The following is a 1,090-nucleotide window of genomic DNA, read 5'->3' as shown; positions in this document are numbered from 1 at the left end:
GAGATTATTCATTATATAATAATAGATTTTTGCATCGTAATGGCAAAGCAACCCAATGTCCACCACCAAAATCACTGTGCAGTATTTGCAAATGCTTCTTCTTTGAATTATTCAGTGGAACAATCTGATCGGGAAATATTGTCAACCATACAAGTCGAGGTGCATAGAATTGCTCTCGAGTAGCGCATGGAAACTGTCTATCATCGTTTCCGTCAACCATTCTTTGAAAGCCAAAATATTCTTTTCCTTATTGCCATAATGGAACTTGTGACACTGATGATCCATTTTCAGTTGTTTGGGACAGTTTTAGTTATAGATATACGGCGTTTTGGGGCAGCCTTCTAGTGATGCAAGTATCAAATAAGATTTTTCTAATTAGACGCCTAGAGCAGGCGAAAGGTCTGAGATATTGCAGACTAAAATGCTACAAAAGCGAATACTGTTAATTTGGATGTGTAATAGACCCAAAACAAAAATACTTTTTCTAATTGTATAGGCGCCACGGGCAAGCCAAAAATCTGCGCTATTACAGACGAAACGCTATAATAGCGAATAATTTTAGTTTGGATACGTAATAGGCCGAACAAAATTAATTTTTGTAATTGGATGCAGGCGTCTAGGGCAAGCCAAAATTCAGCGCTATTAGCAGCCGATGTTCTAATTCAGCGCTTATGGCAGCTTTTATACAGCGCCTGAGCAGCCGATTAATTTTTTTTTATTTTTCCGGATCTGTAAAATAAAAAAGTTATATAAATACATTATAAATTATTTTAATAAACATATGCAAAGATTCAAAATTATTACACTAATTAAACAATACTTCAGAAACTGCAGTTAAAAAGAAATGAAATTACATCTGTTCATTTTTCTTTTGTATAGTACTTGTAATTCACGTAATCACATTGACACGTCAAAATAGTATTTATTTATTATTATTGTAAATAAATCATCATTGCAGTAGACCTAAAAATTTCTTAAAATTAAAAATCATAATCGAAAATTTGAAGTAAATCTAATTTTTTTTATAAATAGAAATATTCTATTTTTTTTAATTTATCGATTCTTCACTATATATTTGATTCAATAATCT

The sequence above is a fragment of the Nylanderia fulva genome, unplaced genomic scaffold, assembly GCF_048542155.1.
Source record: "Nylanderia fulva isolate GAGA-0341 unplaced genomic scaffold, ASM4854215v1 Scaffold568, whole genome shotgun sequence".
NCBI classification, from domain to species: Eukaryota; Metazoa; Arthropoda; class Insecta; order Hymenoptera; family Formicidae; genus Nylanderia; species Nylanderia fulva.
This window is presented reverse-complemented; position numbering follows the sequence as displayed.